Below are 14,854 nucleotides of genomic sequence, written 5' to 3' on the forward strand. Positions count from 1 at the left end.
GAAACCTGGGCTCCTTGGCAAGGGCAATAGCTCCAGTGTTGTCACAGAAGAGAGTCATCGGGCCCGACGCATTGGGAATCACCCCTAGGTCAGTAATGAACTCCTTCATCCAGATTGCTTCTTGCGCTGCCTCTGAGGCCGCCATGTACTCCGCTTCACATGTAGATCCCACCACGATGCTTTGCTTGCAACTGCACCAGCTTATTGCCCCTCCATTCAAAATATACACGTATCCGGTCTGTGACTTCGAGTCATCCAGATCTGTGTCGAAGCTAGCGTCGACGTAACCCTTTACGACGAGCTCTTCGTCACCTCCATATACGAGAAACATATCCTTAGTCCTCTTCAGGTACTTCAGGATATTCTTGACCGCTGTCCGGTGTTCCATGCCGGGATTACTTTGGTACCTTCCTACCAAACTTACGGCAAGGTTTACATCAGGTCTGGTACACAGCATGGCATACATAATAGACCCTATGGCCGAGGCATAGGGGATGACACTCATCTTTTCTCTATCTTCTGCCATGGTCGGACATTGAGCCGTGCTCAATTGCACACCTTGCAATACAGGCAAGAACCCCTTCTTGGACTGGTCCATATTGAACTTCTTCAATATCTTGTCAAGGTACGTAGTCTGTGAAAGACCAATGAGGCATCTTGATCTATCTCTATAGATCTTGATGCCTAATATATAAGCAGCTTCTCCAAGGTCCTTCATTGAAAAACACTTATTCAAGTAGGCCTTTATACTTTCCAAGAATTCTATATCATTTCCCATCAATAGTATGTCATCCACATATAATATGAGAAATGCTACAGAGCTCCCACTCACTTTCTTGTAAACACAGGCTTCTCCATAAGTCTGTGTAAACCCAAACGCTTTGATCATCTCATCAAAACGAATGTTCCAACTCCGAGATGCTTGCACCAGCCCATAGATGGAGCGCTGGAGCTTGCATACCTTGTTAGCATTCTTAGGATCGACAAAACCTTCTGGCTGCATCATATACAATTCTTCCTTAAGAAAGCCGTTAAGGAATGCCGTTTTGACGTCCATTTGCCATATCTCATAATCATAGAATGCGGCAATTGCTAACATGATTCGGACGGACTTCAGCTTCGCTACGGGTGAGAAAGTCTCATCGTAGTCAACCCCTTGAACTTGTCGATAACCCTTAGCGACAAGTCGAGCTTTATAGATGGTTACATTACCATCCGCGTCCGTCTTCTTCCTAAAGATCCATTTATTTTCTATGGCTCGCCGATCATCGGGCAAGTCGGTCAATGTCCATACTTCGTTTTCATACATGGATCCTATCTCGAATTTCATGGCTTCTAGCCATTTGTCGGAATCCGGGCCCGCCATCGCTTCTTCATAGTTCGAAGGTTCACCGTTGTCTAACAACATGATTTCCAGGACAGGGTTGCCGTACCACTCTGGTGCGGAACGTGTCCTTGTGGACCTACGAAGTTCAGCAGTAACTTGATCTGAAGCTTCATGATCATCATCATTAACTTCCTCCCCAGTCGGTGCAGGCACCACAGGAACAACTTCCCGCGCTGCGCTACTTTCCGGTTCGGAAGGGGTGACTATCACCTCATCAAGTTCCACTTTCCTCCCACTCACTTCTTTCGAGAGAAACTCTTTCTCCAGAAAGGACCCATTCTTGGCAACAAAGATCTTGCCTTCGGATCTGAGGTAGAAGGTATACCCAATGGTTTCCTTAGGGTATCCTATGAAGACGCATTTTTCCGACTTGGGTTCGAGCTTTTCAGGTTGAAGTTTCTTGACATAAGCATCGCATCCCCAAACTTTTAGAAACGACAGCTTAGGTTTCTTCCCAAACCATAATTCACACGGTGTCGTCTCAACGGATTTCGACGGAGCCCTATTTAAAGTGAATGCGGCAGTCTCTAAAGCATAGCCCCAAAATGAGAGCGGTAGATCGGTAAGAGACATCATAGATCGCACCATATCCAATAGAGTGCGATTATGATGTTCGGACACACCATTTCGCTGAGGTGTTCCAGGCGGCGTGAGTTGTGAAACGATTCCACATTTCCTTAAGTGCGTACAAAATTCGTGACTTAAATATTCTCCCCCACGATCTGATCGTAAGAACTTTATTTTCCTGTCACGTTGATTCTCAACCTCACTCTGAAATTCCTTGAACTTTTCAAAGGTTTCAGACTTGTGTTTCATTAGGTAGACATACCCATATCTACTCAAGTCATCAGTGAGAGTGAGAACATAACGATATCCTCCGCGAGCCTCAACACTCATTGGACCGCACACATCGGTATGTATGATTTCCAATAAGTTGGTTGCTCGCTCCATTGTTCCGGAGAACGGAGTCTTGGTCATTTTGCCCATGAGGCATGGTTCGCATGTGTCAAATGATTCATAATCGAGAGACTCTAAAAGTCCATCAGCATGGAGCTTCTTCATGCGCTTGACACCAATGTGACCAAGGCGGCAGTGCCACAAGTATGTGGGACTATCGTTATCAACTTTACATCTTTTGGTATTCACACTATGAATATGTGTAACATCACGTTCGAGATTCATTAAGAATAAACCATTGACCAGCGGGGCATGACCATAAAACATATCTCTCATATAAATAGAACAACCATTATTCTCGGATTTAAATGAGTAGCCATCTCGAATTAAACGAGATCCTGATACAATGTTCATGCTCAAAGCTGGCACTAAATAACAATTATTGAGGTTTAAAACTAATCACGTAGGTAAATGTAGAGGCAGCGTGCCGACGGCGATCACATCGACCTTGGAACCATTCCCGACGTGCATCGTCACCTCGTCCTTCGCCAGTCTCCGCTTATTCCGCAACTCCTGTTTTGAGTTACAAATATGAGCAACCGCACCGGTATCGAATACCCAGGAGCTGCTACGAGTACTGGTAATGTACACATCAATTACATGTATATCACATATACCTTTGGTGTTGCCGGCCTTCTTGTCCGCTAAGTATTTGGGGCAGTTCCGCTTCTAGTGACCACTTCCCTTGCAATAAAAGCACTCAGTCTCAGGCTTGGGTCCATTCTTTGACTTCTTCCCGGCAACTGGCTTACCGGGCGCGGCAACTCCCTTGCCGTCTTTCTTGAAGTTCTTCTTACCCTTGCCTTTCTTGAACTTAGTGGTTTTATTCACCATCAACACTTGATGTTCCTTTTTGATCTCCACCTCCGCTGATTTCAGCATTGAATATACCTCAGGAATGGTCTTTTCCATCCCCTGCATATTGAAGTTCATCACAAAGCTCTTGTAGCTCGGTGGAAGCGACTGAAGGATTCTGTCAATGACCGCGTCATCCGGGAGATTAACTCCCAGCTGAGACAAGCGGTTGTGCAACCCAGACATTTTGAGTATGTGCTCACTAACAGAACTATTTTCCTCCATTTTACAACTGAAGAACTTGTCGGAGACTTCATATCTCTCGACCCGGGCATGAGCTTGGAAAACCATTTTCAGCTCTTCGAACATCTCATATGCTCCGTGTTTCTCAAAACGCTTTTGGAGTCCCGGTTCTAAGCTGTAAAGCTTGCCGCACTGAACGAGGGAGTAATCATCAGCACGTGATTGCCAAGCGTTCATACCGTCTTGGTTCTCTGGGATGGGTGCTTCTAGGACATAATCTTTCTTGGCAGCTATGAGGATGATCCTCAGGTTCCGGACCCAGTCCGTATAGTTGCTGCCATCATCTTTCAGCTTGGTTTTCTCTAGGAACGCGTTGAAGTTGAGGGCAACGTGGGCCATTTGATCTACTAGACATATTGTAAAGATTTTAGACTAAGTTCATGATAATTAAGTTCATCTAATCAAATTATTCAATGAACTCCCACTCAGATAGACATCCCTCCAGTCATCTAAGTGAAACATGATCCGAGTTAACTAGGCCGTGTCCGATCATGACGTGAGACGGACTAGTCAAGATCGGTGAACATCTTCATGTTGATCGTATCTTCTATACGACTAATGCTCGACCTTTCGGTCTTTCGTGTTTCGAGGCCATGTCTGTACATGCTAGGCTCGTCAAGTCAACCTAAGTGTATTGTGTGTGTTCCGAGGCCATGTCTGTACATGCTAGGCTCGTCAACACCCATTGTATGCGAACGTTAGAATCTATCACACCCGATCATCACGTGGTGCTTCGAAACAACGAACCTTCGCAACGGTGCACAGTTAGGGGGAACACTTTCTTGAAATTATTATAAGGGATCATCTTACTTACTACCGTCGTTCTAAGCAAATAAGATGTAAAACATGATAAACATCACATGCAATCAAATAGTGACATGATATGGCCAATATCATTTTGCTCCTTTGATCTCCATCTTCGGGGCGCCATGATCATCTTCGTCACCGGCATGACACCATGATCTCCATCATCGTGTCTTCATGAAGTTGTCACGCCAACGATTACTTCTACTTCTATGGCTAACGTGTTTAGCAATAAAGTAAAGTAATTTACATGGCGTTATTCAATGACACGCAGGTCATACAAAAAATAAAGATAACTCCTATGGCTCCTGCCGGTTGTCATACTCATCGACATGCAAGTCGTGATTCCTATTACAAGAACATGATCAATCTCATACATCACATATATCTCATTCATCACATCCTTTTGGCCATATCACATCACAAGGCACATGCTGCAAAAACAAGTTAGACGTCCTCTAATTGTTGTTGCAAGTTTTTTACGTGGCTTCTATAGGTTTCTAGCAAGAACGTTTCTTACCTACGTAAAACCACAACGTGATATGCCAATTTCTATTTACCCTTCATAAGGACCCTTTTCATCGAATCCGTTCCGACTAAAGTGGGAGAACAGACACCCGCTAGCCACCTTATGCAACTAGTGCATGTCAGTCGGTGGAACCTGTCTCACGTAAGCGTACGTGTAAGGTCGGTCCGGGCCGCTTCATCCCACAATACCGCCGAAACAAGATAAGACTAGTAGTGGCAAGAAAAATTGACAACATCTACGCCCACAACTGCTTTGTGTTCTACTCGTGCATAGAAACTACGCATAGGCCTGGCTCATGATGCCACTGTTGGGGATCGTTGCAGAATTTTAAAATTTTCTACGCATCACCAAGATCCATCTATGGAGTTTACTAGCAATGAGAAGGAAGGAGTGCATCTACATACCCTTGTAGATCGCGAGCGGAAGCGTTCAAGTGAACGGGGTTGATGGAGTCGTACTCGTCGTGATCCAAATCACCGATGACCGAGCGCCGAACGGACGGCACCTCCGCGTTCAACACACGTACGGAGCAGCGGCGTCTCCTCCTTCTTGATCCAGCAAGGGGTAAGGAGAGGTTGATGGAGATCCAGTAGCACGACGGCGTGGTGGTGGAAGTAGCGGGGATCCCGGCAGGTCTTCGCCAAGCACAAGCGGGAAGGAGATGTGTCACGGGAGGGAGAGGGAGGCGCCAGGGGCTGTGGTGCGGCTGCCCTCCCTCCCCCCACTATTTATAGGGGCCCTGGGGGGGCGCCGGCCCCCTGGAGATCCCATCTGAGGGGGGGCGGCGGCCAAGGGGGTGGCTTGCCCCCCAAGCCAAGTGGGGCGCCCCCCCCCCCACCCCCAGGGTTTCTAACCCTAGGCGCGGGGGAGGCCCAAGGGGGCGCACCAGCCCACTAGTGGCTGGTTCCCCTCCCCACTTTAGCCCATGGGGCCCTCCGGGACAGGTGGCCCCACCCGGTGGACCCCCGGGACCCTTCCGGTGGTCCCGGTACAATACCGATAACCCCCGAAACTTTCCTGGTGGCCGAAACTGGACTTCATATATATAATTCTTCACCTCCGGACCATTCTGGAACTCCTCGTGACGTCCGGGATCTCATCCGGGACTCCGAACAACTTTCGCGTTTCCGCATACTAATATCTCTACAACCCTAGCGTCACCGGACCTTAAGTGTGTAGACCCTACGGGTTCGGGAGACATGCAGACATGACCGAGACGACTCTCCGGTCAATAACCAACAGCGGGATCTGGATACCCATGTTGGCTCCCACATGTTCCACGATGATCTCATCGGATGAACCACGATGTCGAGGATTCAATCAATCCCGTATACAATTCCCTTTGTCAATCGGTACATTACTTGCCCGAGATTCGATCGTCGGTATCCCAATACCTTGTTCAATCTCGTTACCGGCAAGTCACTTTACTCGTACCGTAATGCATGATCCCGTGACCAACCACTTGGTCACATTGAGCTCATTATGATGATGCATTACCGAGTGGGCCCAGAGATACCTCTCCGTCATACGGAGTGACAAATCCCAGTCTCGATTCGTGCCAACCCAACAGACACTTTCGGAGATACCCGTAGTGCACCTTTATAGCCACCCAGTTACGTTGTGACGTTTGGCACACCCAAAGCACTCCTACGGTATCCGGGAGTTGCACAATCTCATGGTCTAAGGAAATGATACTTGACATTGGAAAAGCTCTAATAAACGAACTACACGATCTTTGTGCTATGCTTAGGATTGGGTCTTGTCCATCACATCATTCTCCTAATGATGAGATCCCGTTATCAATGACATCCAATGTCCATAGCCAGGAAACCATGACTATCTGTTGATCAACGAGCTAGTCAACTAGAGGCTCACTAGGGACATGTTGTGGTCTATGTATTCACACATGTATTACGATTTCCGGATAACACAATTATAGCATGAACAACAGACAATTATCATGAACAAGGAAATATAATAATAACCATTTTATTATTGCCTCTGGGGCATATTTCCAACAATATCTTCACCAGCACCATCTCCTCTAAAACCCTATTTCATCTCTTGTATCCAATCTTTGTTCCAAAGCCTCAGATTGGTACCTGTGGGTTGCTAGTTCGATATTTTGATGAGATGTATGTTGTCTTTCCTCTAGTGGTGTTATGTGAACATCGACTACATGACACTTCACCATTGTTTGGGCCTAGAGGAAGGCATTGGGAAGTAATAAGTAGATGATGGGTTGCTAGAGTGACAGAAGCTTAAACCCTAGTTTATGAGTTGCTTCGTAAGGGGCTGATTTGGATCCATATGTTTCATGCTATGGTTAGATTTACCTTAATACTTCTTTTGTAGTTGCGGATGCTTGCAATAGGAGTTAATCATAAGTGGGATGCTTGTCCAAGTAAGGACAGCACCCAAGCACCGGTCCACCCACATACCAAATTATCAAAGTAATGAACGTGAATCATATGAGCGTGATGAAAACTAGCTTGACAATAATTCCCATGTGTCCTCGGGAGCGCTTTTCTCTATATAAGAGTTTGTCCAGGCTTGTCCTTTGCTACAAAAAGGATTGGGCCATCTTGCTGCACCTTATTTATTTTCATTACTTGTTACCCGTTACAAATTACCTTATCACAAAACTATCTGTTACCGATAATTTCAGTGCTTGCAGAGAATACCTTACTGAAAACCGCTTGTCATTTCCTTCTGCTCCTCGTTGGGTTCTACACTCTTACTTATCGAAAGGACTACGATAGATCCCCTACACTTGTGGGTCATCAGGAACCCCTTCCGGTACCCGATATGTACCTGGTACCCCCAGAACACTTCCGGTGTCCGAATATCATCGTCCTATATATGAATATTTACCTCTCGACCATTTTGAGACTCCTCTCATGTTCGTGATCTCATCCGGAACTCTGAACAACATTCGGTCACCCTATCACATAACTCATATAATACAAAATCGTCATCCAACGTTAAGCGTGCGGACCCTACGGGTTCGAGAACTATGTAGACATGACCGAGGCACCTCTCTGATCAATAACCAACAGCGGAACCTGGATGCTCATATTGGTTACCACATATTCTAAGAAGATTTTTATCGGTCGTACCGTAATGACAACATAGGTTATTCCCTTTGTCATCGGTATGTTACTTGCCCGAGATTCGATCATCGGTATCTTCATACCTAGTTCAATCTCGTTACCGGCAAGTCTCTTTACTCGTTCCGTAATATATCATCCCGCAACTAACTCATTAGTCACATTGCTTGCAAGGCTTATCATGATGTGCATTACCGAGAGGGCCCAGAGATACCTCTCCGATACTCGGAGTGACAAATCCTAATCTCGATCTATGTCAACCCAACAAACACCTTCGCAGATACCTGTAGAGCATCTTTATAATCACCCAGTTACGTTGTGACGTTTGATAGCACACAAGGCATTCCTCTGGTATCCGGGAGTTGTATAATCTCATAGTGAAAGAAATATGTATATGACATGAACAAAGCAATAGCAATAAACTTAACGATCATTATGCTAAGCTAACGGATGGGTCTTATCCATCAGATCATTCTCCTAATGATGTGATCCCGTTCATCAAATGACAACACATGTCTATGGTCAGGAAACTTAACCATCTTTGATTAACGAGCTAGTCTAGTAGAGGCTTACTAGGGACACTGTGTTTTGTCTATCTATCCACACATCTATCAAGTTTCCGGTTAATACAATTCTAGCATGCATAATAAACATTTATCATGATATAAGAAAATATAAATAACGACTTTATTATTGCCTCTAGGGTATATTTCCTTCAATAACCACTAGAATCACAACTTTTTTTAGTAACGCGGACAAACAAAGCGGCCCCACCGACCCTGACAAGTGGGACCCACATGCAAGGCCCGCTGCAACTAAACCAGCAAACTACAAAATAAATATGAGGGGATGAGGGTTGAACCCAAAGAATCACAACTTTTTTTAGTAACACGGAATCACTACTAGGCGTGCTAGTCGTAACCACTAGACCAAACGATGTTACATGATTCCAAATAAGAAGAATTCCTTTTGTAGTCTCATAGTCCATGTTGGGCCAAAGCCCTTTTTCCAAAAACGTCGAGGGCTAGACCCAATGATTGACTTGGGATAAAATTGAAAACAATAAGTGTTTTTGTAAAAGCATTTAAGAACTATTTGAAGGAAAAATAATTTATTTTTTTACTTAAACTGCTATTTTGCTATTACAAACACTATTTCAAATTTTGACCTGGTTTCAAGAAAAATAGTTCAAAAAGGAGGAGATGAAATAATGGAAAAAAGATAAGGAACATAAAAAAATAAAAATAATGCTTAGACCTGGGCCCAACTAGGCGACGCTATCGCTCCCGTCGGCCACCTGTTGGGCCGGCCCAAGCACTCGCGGATTTGAAAAAACCATCGATTCAAAAAATGTCACCACTTTCAAATTTGTTCGTAAATTGAAATAATGTTCCCTTTTCCAAACTTTGTTCACAAATTCAAAAAAATGCTCGGAGAGTTTCAAATAATGTTCGCCCTTTCAAATTTTGCTCATAATTTAAAAAATATTCCTATTTTTAAGAAATTCTACACAAATACGAAAAGTGTTCGGGTAAATTAAAAAAACTGGTTTCAAATTTTCATTCGTATTTTTATGTATTGTTTTTAAAATTCCAAATTCGTTAGTGTTTTTCAAAAAATGTTTGTTTTTTTAAAATGTTAGTGTGGAAATTTTGTTGGAGCCCAATGACAAAGAAACAAAAAATGAAAAAGTAACCGTGAGAAAAATATGGGTTCGCTACAGTAATCCGAACGCCGAGGGATAGTTGTTGTACTCGGTGTTTCCTACTTAGACACTGAAGCTTATTAGCTTTTTTTTGAGACAATGAAGCTTATTAGCTCATGTGGCTGGCGACGAGCAGTTAGCAGCAGGAGTTACAGGGTTTGATCCCTCGCATTGCTATTTCTTTTTGGTGATTTAAAAAAACCTAAAAAATTGTTTGGCTATTTAAAAAAAATTACGGTTTTCAAAATTTCTCAGAAACTTAAAAGATGTTCACGTGTACAAAATATATTCGGTAATTTTAAATATTGTTCGTGCTATTGCAAATTGTTCAAAATTTCAATAAATGTTGACATTATCAAATTTTCTTCTCAAAATTCAGAAAATGTTCAGGATTTTAAATAATTGTTTGTATAAAAATATGCTTCTAAAAAAAGAAATTTCAAAATTTGGTTGAGTTGTTCAAGAAATTGTTGGATTTTCAAACATTGCTCGTTTTAAAACTTTGTTCACAATTTTCAAGAAAAAAATTAAAAAAATCCAAATTATGTGTTGTATTTAGTTCTTAATAGAGCGCGTTCCAATTTGTTTACCAAGAATTGTTAGCCTGTCGGTGGGAAACGACACCTATGGGATCACAAGAATCCCTACTACGGTTGCCGGGGCACAGGGTTACAAGAAGAGCAGGATTAGTAATCAGCACAAGGATCGTTTACATAGGTTCGGGCCGCGAGGATGCGTAAAACCCTAGTCCTGCTTTGGTGGATGTATTGAGTGTTCTTGAGCCTTATAACTAGCTACGGTGGCTCGGTCGTTCCAAAGAGCCGAATCCTTCTCCAGTACGCCATGGGCCTCCTTTTATAGTCGAAAGGGGCTGCCACAGTGGCACACAGGAGGTGGAAAGGCGTACAGTGTTACGAGCTTATCGCTCGTATTACAGGACAAGATGCATTTAATGCATCGCTTAGGTGTCCCCTTGCTTTATTGGGGACGGGAACGAGGCCCGTCCCATCCGTCGCCGCTCCTCCCTACTTTGACACGCGCCTTGGTCAGCGATACATGTGGCGCCACGTAGGCAGGCAGGCAGCTGAGGTGGCGCGGTGGCAAAGTCTTCACGAAGATCTGCATGCCGCCACGCAGGCGCTTCCTGAGTTGGCCTGAGAGCTGCATGTTGCCACGCAGGTGCCTGCCCAGCTGGTTGGGCTAGCAGCTGCATGCGAACGGCAGTGGAGACTTGGCTGGTGCGGGCCTGGAGGTGGCCCTGCTGGCGCCTTTGGCGAGGGCCTTGCCGGGTGGCCCGGCAAGGGCCTCACCGTGGCGTGCTGTTGTCCCCGGCAAGGATCTTGCCGGGGGTCTTGTGGCTCTCCCCGGCAAGGATCTTGCCGATGATCGTTGTCTTTTAATCCTCATCTGATATTGAATCTTCCTTGTCTTCACAAAGATCTACATGCCACCATGGAGGTGCCTCCTGAGCCCTGGCCCAACGTGGTTGATGGTGTTGGAGACCGTGGGCTCAAGGGTGGTGCGCTCCGCTGGTGTTGGACGAGCCGCCCCGACAAGGGCCTTGCCGGGGCCGCGGAGGCTGCCCGGCAAGGGTCTTGCCGGGGGAACCCGCTTCGTCTCTCTGCTCTTTTGTGGTCTCGGCCTTGGCGTTGCTCTGTCTGTCTTGGGCTTCGGTTTTTCTCCGGCTTCCCTCATTCGCCCTGCTACGTGTGGCCGCGGCGCGCGGCTCTGACTGCCCGTGCACAAGTAAAGGGGTACAAAGGTGCGCCCCTACTTTTGTACACCGACAGGAGCCCCGGGCCTGAGCCACACATAAGCGCGACACGTTGTTGGGCCAGGCCCAGAACGGTGCGCGGGCAGGAGGGGCGGATTTTACCGCGGTAATTTTCCGTCTACTGCGCTTCCCCACGACCCGCGTTGAACGTGCGATGTGGGAGGGGCGTGTGATGTGGGCGGCATGCGTGGGGCGGTTCCCGCACGCATGCGTCACATCGTGGTTAATGGGAAAAGAGACGGCCCGCGCCTTCCCCATAAAAGGGAATAACTGCGGGCGCGCTGCTCATTTTACCCCCTTGTGCCTTCTCCAATCTCAGAGCCGCCGCCCCCTTCTCCTTCCTTCCTAAGCTTCGTTCTTGCTCGCCGCCACTGCGTCTCCGCCGTCTTCTGTCCCTTGCTCCCCCTAGTCGCCATGGCGCCCAAATCCTCCAAGGGTAAGGGAGTGGCCAAGGACGCCGGACCGGCGGAGCCGCCGGAGAACGTGCTGGCGGTGCAGAGGACGCAACTCGCCTACTTCCCTTCGACGGTCGACGTGTTCGAGCTCCAGGAGGCCTTCAAACCCCTGTGGGGGGTGAAGACGGGGGAAAGGAGACGGGGCATCCAGCCACGCGCGTCATCCCCGCCAACTGCGCCGAGGCTGCCCCAAATCGGTACCCTTTCTTTGTCGATTACTTCTCCTGTGGGCTTTGTCCTCCCTTCTCCGACTTCTTCAGCGACATCATGCACACCTTTGGCTTCCACCTCTTGGATTTTACCCCGAATGTTGTGGTGTGCATGGCCCTTTTCGCGCACCTCTGCGAAGGTTTCGCCGGGGTGCACCCTAACACGGCGCTCTTCCGCCACTACTTCTTCCCTCGGATCCCAACAGGAGGCACCATTTCCGGTTGCATCACCTGGATCCCAAGGTCCAAGGGAGCGTACCCGGATGGCGCCATGAAGGAGAGGTGGAAAGAATGGCGGGGCCGGTGGTGCTGGATCAAAGAGAAGGACCCGCCGGCGTTCTGCGAAGTTCGCCGGGCGCCGCCGGTCCACAGAAGCGATTGGAGCGACGTCGATGCCGACGACGAGAAGCTCACGATCGCCACCACCAGGATCCTTCGACTTACCGAGGCCGGGCTCACCCTTGAGATGATCGGGGCGGACTTCATCCGCCGCCAGATCGCTCCACTGCACAACAAGGGGAGACTGGCCTGGCTCTTCACGAACGCCGCCGACATCATGAGGCTTCGCCCCGGCCTCGACCACAATTTCACAGTGATGGGGCATGCCCACGTCTGCCAGCGGCTCTTCCAGGTCGATGTGGGCCGCGACGGCGAGGTCGAGCGGACCGGCAAGGTCGCGGGGGCCGCCGTGAAGGCCGGCAAGGTCGTCAAGGGGCCCCTGTTCATGTTGCCGGCGGGAGTGGTCCCGCTGAGCAACAACTCGCGTCGGACCGACATCATAGCCATGATGCCGGACTGCAACGCGCACGGCCCTGACCCGAGCTGGGTTGAGCTGGAGGACATCCAGGTGCAGCAGTTCTCCGACACCCTGCACGAGGGGTACATCACCGACGAGCCGCGGCTCATCCAGGACACCACCCAGGCGGAGTTGGACTACATCGCTGCTAGGGCGATGGAGGCGTAGCTTGCCGAGGAGGCCGGCAGCACTGGTGGCGTGGAGGGCAAGGCCGCTGCGGCCGCGGAGGAGGAGGAGCTCGCCCGGTGGGCGGAGACCGCTGGGAAGGCCAGCAGCGCCGGCACCGAGACTCCTCTTGTTGAAGATGCGGCCGACGAGTCGTCGGAGGAGGAGGAGGAGGAGGTCGTGGTCGTCGACCCTCCGGCCACGGGAAGCTGGCGAGTCCTGCGACGGGCCATCTCCGGCGAGCCGGTCCGGCCCGGCAAGGCTGTCCCATCACAGCGGGCCTAGGAAGGGTGTGCACGCCAAACCCGGGGCGCGGCGGCGAGGAAGTTTGCGAAGGCCGCAGTGGCGAAGAAGAAGGCAACTGCCTCCTCTTCGGCCAGGCGTAGCTTGACTCCACCTTCTTCCCCCCCCTCCGGCAGACGTTGGCACTGAGGTCGACTTCGACTATGGGTCCCTCAGCCCAAGGAGGAAAAGGAAGGCAACAGAGGAGGAGGTGGATGTCGAGTAAGCAACCGGCTCCTCTTCGCCATCCCTGTTTCCTCAGTCTGTGCCGCATGTCTTGACTGGTTTTCATCCTTGCAGGGACGCGGAGACGCTGGCCCAGAGGGTGAAGAGGGCCAAAGCCTCGGCGGGCGGCCAGCCCCCGGCCGGTGCTTCAGGGGTGCCACTGGTGGTGTTGAGCAGCCCGGACAGCAGCCCCCAGCGTAAATTCATCACTCACCCCTCGTCGACATGTGTCAGGGTACGATGCTTTGGCGCTGACCTTGCCGCGTATGCAGGAGGAGAGCAGTAGCAGGAGGAGCCACAGAGGGCTACTCCCAACACGCCGCCCCCATCAACCACGCCGCCCTGAGGGGCATCTCCGACAAGGGCACCAAGTATCGGGCCCACGCACATGGAGGAGGAGGAGGCAAATTTGGGCGCCGGTGGCTTCGCCTCGGCGCCGAATGTTGGCGGGGAGGGGACTTATGCTTCCCAGCCCGGCGCTGGTAAGTTCCTGGCCTTACGCCCCTGTTCTTTCTTTTTTCGTGTCGATTCTTGGTCTTGGCTTCACCTCACCCTCTTCTTGATATCCAGATTCTCTCTCGGCGGACCGGGAGGACCTGGACACCGTCATCGAGGACATTGCCAAGAACGCCGCGGCGGAGGCCGAGAAGATCGCCGCCGAGGAGGCCGCCAGGGGCACTGCGGAGGATGCCGCCAAGGTGCCTGCTGGGAGCCCGGCAAGGCTACCACCGAGGAGGCTGGCAAGGGGCCTGCCGGAGAGGCCAGCAAGGCCGCTGCCAAGGAGGAGATGGTCGATGACCAGTCTTCCTCCTCCGCTGCCTCTAGCTCCGGCAGGTACCTGAAGGTGAGCGACGATCTCTTCGTCCACCTCCCAGGCGCGTCGAGCACCAGGGCTCCCGTCGAGGGGGGGTGTTTGACGACGAGGTGCTCGCCACCGCCGGGTTCGAGGTCGTTGACGAGCCGAGCGCTGGTGGCAACGGCTCCCAGGAAGAGCGGCTCCTCCACGCCATGGACGCCAGCTTCCGGAAGCTCCAGGCGCTCCACCGCGCCCGCCTGGACAAGGCTAAGTCCAGGATGGCGGTGGCGGAGAAGGCGGAGGCGGACCTCCAGAAGCGCATCGCCGAGACACAGGACTGGTTCCGCCAGGCTCACGAGGAGCTGAAGGCCGCCCAGGGAGCTCACCATGAAGCTGGCCAACATCGAGAAGGCCCAAGAGACGGCGAAGAACTTGGCCGCCGCCGCCGAGGCCACCCGGACCCAGCACGAGGCCGCGCTGAACTCCCAGGAGGAGGACCTCGCCGCGCGTGAGGAGAAGCTTGCCGCCACGCTCCGCGACAAGGATGAAGAGGTGGGGGAGC

The sequence above is a fragment of the Aegilops tauschii genome, chromosome 6 (genome assembly GCF_002575655.3).
Source record: "Aegilops tauschii subsp. strangulata cultivar AL8/78 chromosome 6, Aet v6.0, whole genome shotgun sequence".
Taxonomy (NCBI): Eukaryota; Viridiplantae; Streptophyta; class Magnoliopsida; order Poales; family Poaceae; genus Aegilops; species Aegilops tauschii.